The sequence below is a fragment of the Mandrillus leucophaeus genome, unplaced genomic scaffold (genome assembly GCF_000951045.1).
Source record: "Mandrillus leucophaeus isolate KB7577 unplaced genomic scaffold, Mleu.le_1.0 Scaffold927, whole genome shotgun sequence".
Lineage (NCBI taxonomy): Eukaryota > Metazoa > Chordata > Mammalia > Primates > Cercopithecidae > Mandrillus > Mandrillus leucophaeus.
Genome location: NW_012110108.1, coordinates 305,116 through 313,770, shown reverse-complemented (window position 1 = coordinate 313,770; position 8,655 = coordinate 305,116).

Below are 8,655 nucleotides of genomic sequence, written 5' to 3'. Positions count from 1 at the left end.
ATATAATGTTACTGGCAAATATTTTCCATTTTCTCTTCATCCCTTTTCTGGAACTGGGATGAAATCTTACAGAACTATTTTCAGTGAGGGAAAAGAACAAAAGGAGGGGAGGGAAAACAAGGCCACAGTGCCAGACAACTTTATCTTGGGAAACAAGGAGTTAGAGGGTGGCTCGCATAATTCCACTTATTTTCAACCAATCTCCTTTGTTCAGGGTAATATGGTGGGGATGAAAATCAGGTTTCTTGGAAATGGTTTGATTTCTTACCATTGTCCTGGAAGTTCCATTCTTCACAGTACCCAGAATCTTTAGATTTCATGGCCGTAGACAACAGCCACCAGATGGCAGCAAACTACAGTTGAGTACAGGGTTTCCTTCTGGAGCCATAAATACCCAGAAATCCTGAGCAGTTCTGCACATCCTGGATCACACCATTTACTTCACAACAACAAGATCCTCACTTTTAAGGAAAAAAAATATATTTTCGAACCTTTTCTATTATGTTAAAGCAGGATTTAAAACATAAAAAGCATAGTGCATTATGAAAAAGTTTATTATATCTCAGAAATGTAAAGTTGGTTTAATATTAGAAAACCAATTAATATAATTCACCACATTAACAGAAAAAGAGATAAAGCTGATTGTATTATCTCAATAGATGCCGAAAGGGTACTTGATTTAATCAGAGAAATGCAAAAATAAGTCCATAATGAGATGATGCAATATCGTGACCACAATTGTATAAAAAATTCTAAAGTATGATTGCTACCAGCTATTGGCAAGGATATGAATCAATGTGGCATATAATATGATGAAGATAGGAACAAAATGATTTGTTACTATCTTCTAAAATTGAGAAACGCCCTATGGTTCTGCAAAGTTTATGCATATATATGTGTGTATACATATGTATGAATTATATTACATATTTATCAAATGCTTAACATTTTAACAGAATATTTATTCTTGAGCTCATATATTCTTTTGAGGATAATCATCCCTCCTGCTACACGTATGTTTAAAGCTGCATTGGCAAATGATGCTTGCTCATAAGGTTTCCCAGGATTTATTTGAAAGCCTTTTTTTTTTTTCAAACCAATATTAAATGCTTTCCCCCACACCAGATATACAATATTAGATGTGAAGCTATTTGTCTCAGAGCATTGAGGTTATCACACTACTGTTTTCTGACTCACACGTTGCCTTTGGGAATTCAGCCATCAGTCTTAAGTTTTCCTTTACTAAACTTATCTTTATTTTGTTTTTCCTTCTGGTTGCTTCTCTTTGTCTTCTTTGTCTTTGGTATTGTGCGTTTTCACTGTGGTACACTTTTTGTAGTATACATTCCGTTCAGCATCATTTTACCAACCCATACTCTCTTTTTTTAATTCCCTCATTTCCACTTGACATATTGCAGACTCTCTAACACTCTCGGTGTCATCTATCTCTGTCTCTTTTTGCTGTTTTTTTTCCCAGTATCCTAATTCTTTCTTCCAATTTTCCTTCATCTGTATTTAAGTTTTTAATTTTAAATTAAACTTTGTTTTAATATTAAACTTTTAACTATTTTTGTTTCTAAAAGTTCTATTTATTTTTTAATCTGGTCATATATATTAGTTTCTTTTTTCTTACCAATATTAATATGTAAAGGAAAGGAATTTTTATGGTTTTTATTTTTTATATATTTCTATTTATTTATTTGGTCAAATGATGTTTCTAAGGTCTTTGGGAAATTGCCACACTGTTTTCCATGATGGCTGAACTAATTTACATTCTCATCAGCAATGTATAAGCCTTCCCTTTTCCCCACAACCTCTCCAGCATCTATTTTTTGACTTTTTAGTAATAGACATTTGGACTGGTATAAGATGGGATCTCATCGTGGTTTTGATTTGTATTTCTCTAATGTTTAGTAGTGTTGAGCATTTTTTCATACGCTTATTGGCTATGTGTATGTCTTCTTTTGAAAAGTGTCTCTTCATGTCTTTTACTCACTTTTTAATGGAGTTATTTGGTTTTTGCTTGTTAATTTGTTTAAGTTCCTTATAGATGCTGGATATTAGAACTTTGTCAGACACATAGTTTGCAAATATTTTCTCCTATTCTGCAGGTTGTCTGTGTACTCTGTTGACAGTTTCTTTTGCTGTACAGAAGCTCTCTACTTTGATTAGGTCCCACTTGTCAATTTTTTATTTTGTTGCAATTGCTTTTGACATTTTTGTAATGAAATCATTGCCAGGGCCTATGTCCAGAATGATATTCTCTAGGTTATTTTCATTTTCCAGGATTTTTGTAATTTTAGGTTTTATGATTAAGTCTTTAATCCATCTTGAATTTATTTTTGTATATGGTGTAAGAAAGGAGTCCAGCTTCAGTCTTGTGCATATGGCTAGCCAGTTATCCCAGCATCATTTACTGAATAGGGAGCCCTTTTCCCATTGCTTGATATTGCTTATTTTGCCAAAGATCAGATGGTTGTGGGCATATGGCTTTATTCCTGGGCTCTCTATTCTGTTACATTGGTCTGTGTGTCTGTCTTTGTACTAGAACCATGCTGCTTTGGTTACTGTAGCCTTGTAATATAGTTTGAAATTGAATAATCTGATGTTTCCAACTTTGTTACTTTTGCTTAATATTGCCTTGGCTATTTGAACTCTTTTTTGGTTCCATATGAATTTTAAATTAGTTTTTTCTGATTCTGAGAAGAATATCATTGGTAGTTTGATATAGATAGCATTGAATCTGTAAATTGCTTTGGTAAGTATGGGCATTTTAACAATATTGATTTTTCCTATCCATGCACATGGAATTTTTTTCCATTTGTTTGTGTCATCTCTGATTTCTTTCAGCAGTGTTTGTAATCCTTGTGATAGAGATTATTCGCCTCCCTGGTTAGCTGTATTCCTAGGTATTTTATTCCTTTTGTGGCTATTGTGAATGGGATTGCATTCTTGATTTGGCTCTCAACTTGAATATTGTTAGTGTATTAAAATGATACCGATTTTTGTACATTGATTTTTTTCATTCTGAAACTTTTCTGAAGTTGTTTTTCAGCTTAAGGAGCTTTTGGGCAAACTGAGATTTTCTAGGTTTAGAAACATGTCATCTGCCAACACAAACAGTTTGATTTCCTCTCTTCCTATTTGGATGCCTATTATTTCTTCCAGTGCTGTGTTGAATAGGAATGGTGAGCATGGGCATCCTTGTCTTGTTTTGGTTCTCAAGGGGAAGGCTTCCAGCTTTTGTGCATTCAGTGCGATGTTGGCTATGATGGGTTTGCCATAGATGGCTCTTATTGTTTCGAGATAAGTTCCTTCACTGCCTAGTTTGTTGAGGGTTTTTAACATGAAAGATTGTTGAATTTTATTGAAAGTCCTTTCTGCATCTATTTAGATGTTCATGTGGTTTTTATTTTAAGTTCTGTTTATGTGGTGAATCACATTTATTGACTTGCATATGTTGAACCAACCTTGCATCCCAGGGATAGAGCCTACAAGATTGCAGGAATTAGCTTTTTGATGTGCTGCTGGATTCAGTTTGCTAGTATTTTATTGAGGATTTTTGCATGTATATTCATCAAGGATACTAGCCTAAGTTTGTTGTTGTCGTTCCTCTGCAGGTTTGGGTATCAGAATAATGCTGGCCTCACAGAATGAGTTAGGGAGGAGTCCCTCTTCCTCCATTTTTGAAATAGTTTCAGGAGAAATGGTACCAGCACTTCTTTATACATCTAGTAGAATTCAGCTGTGAATCTGTCTGGTCCTGGGCTTTTCTGGTTGGTAGGATTTTTTATTGCTGGTTCAATTTCAGAACTCATTATTGGACTATCAGTGATTCAATTTCTTCCTGGTTCAGTCTTAGGAGGTCGTCTGTCTCCAAAAATTTATCCATTTCTTCTAGGTTTTCTAGTTTGTATGCATAGAAGTGTTCATAGTAGTCTCTGAGGGTTTTTTATATTTTTGAGGGGGTAGTGGTAATGTCCCCTTTGTCATTTCTAATTGTGTTCATTCGGATCATCTCTTTTTTCCTTTGTTAGTCTAGCTAGTGATCTATCAATCTTAATTGTCCTTTCAAGAAAGAAATTATTGGATTTGTTGATCTTTTGTAGGGTTTTCACATCTCAATTTCCTTCAGTTCAGCTCTGATTTTGGTTATTTGTTCCTTCTTGTTAGCTTTGGGATTGGTTTGCTCCTGTTTTTTCTAATTTCTCCAAGTGTGATGTTAGGTCGTTAATTTGAGATCTTTCTTACTTCTTAATGTAAGCATTTAGCACTATAAATTTCCCTTAACACTGCTTTAGCTGTATTCCAGAGTTTCTGGTACATTGTAACTTTGTTTTCATTCGTTTCAAATAATTTCTTGATTTCTGCCTTAATTTCATTGTTTACTCAAATCATTCAAAAGCAGGTTGTTTAATTTCCATGTAGTTGTATGGTTTTGAGCAATTTTTAAGTGCTGATTTCTATTTTTATTATGCTGCAGTCTGAAAGTGGTTGGTATGATTTCAATTCTTTTGGATTTATCCATTTTTTCTAGGTTTTCTAGTTTGGTCTGGTCTATTTTAAAGTATGTGCCCTGTGCAGATGAGAAGAATGTATATTGTGTTATTTTGGGGTGGAGAGTTCTGTAGATGCCTCTTAGACCCATTTGGTCAATTGTTGGTTTTAGGTCCTGGATATCTTTGTTATTTTTCTGCCTCAATGATCAGTGTAATATTGTCAGTGGGGTTTTGAAGTCTCCCACTTTTATTGTGTTGTTATCTAAGTCTCTTCATAGGTCTCTAAGAACTTAGCTTTATAAATCTGGGTGCTCCTGTATTTTGTGTATATATATATGTGTGTGTGTGTGTGTGTGTGTGTGTGTGTGTGTGTGTGATAGTTAGGTCTTCTTGCTGAATTGAATTCTTTACTATTATGTCATGCCCTTCTTTTTTCTTTTTTGATTGCTGTTGGTTTAAAATCTGTTTTGTCTGAAATTAGAATAGAATAGCAACTCCTGTTTGTTGTTGTTGTTGCTGCTGTTGTTGTTGTTGTTTTTGTTTCTGTTTTCCACTTGCTTGGTAGATTTTTTCTCCATCCCTTTACTTTGGACCTATGTGTGTCATTGCATGTGAAATGGGTCTCCTGAAGACAGCATACAGTTGAGCCTTGCTTCTTCATCCAACATGCCACTCTGTACCTTTTAAGTGGGGCATTTAGCCCATTTACATTCAAGGTTAGGATTGATTGCATGGTTTCATCCTGTCATCATGTTTTTAGCTGGTTATTACGCAGGCTTGGTTGTGTGGTTACTTTGTAGTGTCAGTGGTCTACAAATATAGGTGTGCTTCTGTGGTGCCCAGTAATGGTATTTCATTTACAATTTAGCACTCTCTTAAATCTCTTGTAAGGAAGGTCTAGTGGTAACAAATTCCCTTAGGATTTGTTTGTCTGAAAAGGATCTTATTTCTCCTTCATTTAGGAAGCTTAGTTTGGCTGGATGTTAAATTCTTAGTTGTAATTTCTTTCTTTAATAAAAAAATTAACTCAAGATGGAGTAAAGTCTTGAATGTAAAACCCAAAACTATAAAAACCATGGAAGACAACCTAGGCAATACTATTCTGGATGTAGAAATAGGCAAAGATTTTATGGCAAAGACACCAAAAGCAATTGCAACAAAGACAAAAATTGACAAATGGAATCTAGTTAAACTAAAACGCTTCTGCACAGAAAAAGAAACTGTCAACAGAGTGAAAATACAACATACAAAATGGGAGAACATTTTTGCAAAATAGCATCTGACAAAGGTCTAATAAGCAGCATCTACAGGAACTTAAACAATTTACAAGAAAAAGACAACCTCATTAAAAAGTGGACATAGGACATGAACCGACACTTTGCAAAAGAAAACATACATGCTGCCAACAATAATATTTAAAAAAACTCAACATCACTAATCATTAGAGAAATGCAAATCAAAACCACAATGAGATATCATCTCATACCAGACAGAATGGTTATTTTTAAAAAGTAAAAAACTAACAGATGCTGATGAGGGTGTGGAGAAAAAGAACACTTATACACTGTTGGTGGGAGTATAAGTTAGTTCAACCAGTGTGAAAGACAGTGTAGTGATTCCTCGAAGCCCTAGAGGCAGAAATGTAATTTTATCCAGCAATCCCATTACTGGGTATAATCCCAAAGGAATATAAATCATTCTATTATAAAGACACATGCACATGTATGTTCATTGCCACACTATTCACAACGGCAAAGACAGGAATCAACCTAAATGCCCATCAGTGGTAGACTGGATAAAGAAAATGTGGTACATCTACACCGTGGAATACTATGCAGCCATAAAAAGGAATAAAATAATATCTTTTTCAGGAACATGGATGGAGCTGGAGGCCATTATTCTTAACAAACTAATCCAGGAACAGAAAATCAAATACTGCATGTTTTCACTTATAAGTGAGAACTAAATGATGAGAACACACGGACATATAGAGGGGAACAACACACCCTGGTGGTTATTGTAGGGTAAAGGATGGGAGAAGAGAGAGGATTAGGAAAAATAATTTATAGGTACTGGGCTTAATACCTGGGTGATGAAATAATCTGTACAACAAACCCCCATTATACAAGTTTACCTACATAACTTGCACATGTACCGCTGAACTTAAAATAAAAGTTAAACAATTATTTTAAAAAGTTTAATATATGCCCTCAATTTTTTCTGTTTTGTAGGGTTTCTCATGAAGGGTCTGCTGTTAGCCTGATGATGTTCCCTTTGTAGGTGACCTGCACCTTTTCTCTACTTGCCTTTAACATTTTTCTGTCATTTCTACCTTGAAGAATCTGATGACTATGTATTGTGGGAATGGTCTTCTTGTATAGTATCTCACAAGGCTTCTCTGCATTTCCTGGATTTGAATGTTCACTTCTTTGGTGAGATTGAAAAAATGTTTATGGCTGATGTCCTCAATATGTTTTCCAAGTTGCTTGATTTATCTCTCTCTTTCAAGGATGCCAGTGAGTCACAGATTTGGTCCCTTTACATAATCCCATATTTCTCCAAGATTTTCTTCATTCTTCTTTATTTTTTTTTTATTTATTCTTGCCTGACTGAGTTACTTTGGAGAACCAGTCTTCAAGCTCGGAGATTCTTTCCTCGGTTTGGTCTATTCTGCTGATAACACTTGTGACTGTATTATGAAATTCTTGAGTGGGTTTTTGAGCTCTATTAGATCAGTTTGGTTCTTTCTTAAAATGGCCATTTCATCTTTTATGTCCCATATCTTTTTATTGTATTCCTTAGTTTCCTTGGATTGGGTTTTGACTTTCTCCTCAATGTTGATGGTCTTCATTCCTATCTATATTCTGAATTCTATTTCTGCCATTTCAGCCATTTCAGACTGATTAAGAACCATTTCTAGGGAACTACTGCAGTCATTTGGAGGTAAGAAATCTACTCTGGCATTTTAAGCTTCCAGAGTTCTTGTGCTGTTTTTCTTTTTTTCCTCATCTGTGTGGGCAGATATTCCTTCAGTATTTGAAGCTGCTTTCCTTAGGATGTGCTTGGGGTTTTTTTTGTTTTTTTTTTTTTTTCCTTTTATCTTATTTGATGCCCTTGGGAGTTTGATTGTAGTATAAGCTGGGTTCAGTTGACTGGCTTTGATTCTAGTCTGCTCCTGGGTCTTGAAAGAGCCCCCTCCAGTTATTGTCTCCATGTCCATGTTTTTTTTTCTGTTGGGTGATCTAGTCCATTGGGTTTCTTCATGCAGGGACTTCAGTTAGCAGGCAGGCCACATCCTTGCCAGGTCAGCCCTAATTCACTGTCCAAGTGCTTTCCAGGGGAACACAGGGTTGTGCCTGCCCACAGAGTTTAGGCAGAAGCAAGACCACTGGGCTGGAAGCTCTAGCAAGCATGGTGCATCTGATTATGAGAAAAAGGAGTGGGTGGAATTGCCTGCCCTGCCATCCAGGTGTTTCCAAGGCAATAGGAGGCTGCACCCCTTGGTAAATTCAAGCAGAAGTGTAACTGCTGGGCTAAAAGCTATAGCAGACATGTCTTGCCTGGCTACAAGAGGCAGGGGTGTGTGGAGTCTAGCAGGCATTGCCAGCAGCAGGTGTCACCCGCCCTGCCATCTGAGTGCTTCCCAAGACAACAGGGGGCTGCACCCTCTGGCTGAGTTCACATAGAAGCAGGACTGCTGGGCTGGAAGATTTAGCTTGTATTGCCTGTCTGGCTACCAGCAGAAAAGGTGGGTAGGGTCACGTGTCTGGCTGTCTGGGTGTTTCCCAGGACAGTGGGAGGCTGAACTTGCTGACTGAGTTCAGGTAGAAGAGGGATCACTGGGCTGGAAACTCTAGCACGTGTTGCCCGCCTGGCTACCAGTGACAGGAGTAAGTGGGTCACCCACGATGCCATCCAAGTGCTTCACAGGACAGCGGGAAGCTGTACCCACCACCTGTGTTCACACAGAAGTGGGATCGCTAGGCTTAAAGTTCTAGCAGCCTTTGCCTGCAGGCATAGCTACCAGTGGCAGGCGTGGGGGGGATGGGTTTACATAAGATATCTTACAATTATAACAATCTATTTTTAGCTGATAACCACTTAATTTCAATCATATACAAATACTCCACACTTTTCTTTTTTTAATTAATTAATT